The following is an 810-nucleotide window of genomic DNA, read 5'->3' as shown; positions in this document are numbered from 1 at the left end:
GTTTGCTACTTCCCATTGACTTGCGCGCAAGATAGACTTCTTGGTCCGTGTTTCAAGACGGGTCCCGTAGGTACCTCAATTAGTTAATGCATCGCCGATCAGGAGCACTGGTCGCCCCGGGCTCGCGCCCAGTTACATGCCCAAACATGCGCTTCCAGCCACTCTAGTTCGTTCAAGCCCATCACGCGTCCAACGGCACACCTGAACTTAGCCGAAAACCGGTTACCCGAAGGGTTCCGATAGCCCATCGTCACCTGAAGGTACGTAGAGGGTCGACAGCAGTTTCTTGGGACCTATTGTCAGACATGCTCGCGGCAACCGGAGTCACCGCTAACATTTCGTAATGGATCACGATGTCCACACGCGGACCATGACAACTCACAAGGGTCGGGTCAGTCCAGAGAGGTTCTGCTGACAGTCCAGGTGAGGGCGTCATGGCCCTATGGATAATTGAGTTCAACGAGCTTCACACCCTCGGCAGTTTCACGTACTATTTGACTCTCTATTCAGAGTGCTTTTCAACTTTCCCTCACGGTACTTGTTTACTATCGGTCTCATGGTTGTATTTAGCTTTAGAAGGAGTTTACCTCCCACTTAGTGCTGCACTATCAAGCAACACGACTCCATGGCACGCTCGGTCCATCATCCAACGGGCGCTGTTCTACGGGCCTATCACCCTCTATGGGTTCTGAGCCACATTCAAGTTGGACTTGAAAAGCGCTAAGATGACGGATAGTGAGACGCACCAGTACACGGAATCGGATAGACGGACTGGCCGCCACCCCTACGTGCTGAGCTTCTCCCGTTTCG

This window comes from Anopheles coustani (assembly GCF_943734705.1).
Source record: "Anopheles coustani chromosome X unlocalized genomic scaffold, idAnoCousDA_361_x.2 X_unloc_31, whole genome shotgun sequence".
NCBI lineage: Eukaryota > Metazoa > Arthropoda > Insecta > Diptera > Culicidae > Anopheles > Anopheles coustani.
The sequence above is the reverse complement of the archived record's forward strand: the minus strand, read 5'-3'. Positions refer to the sequence as shown.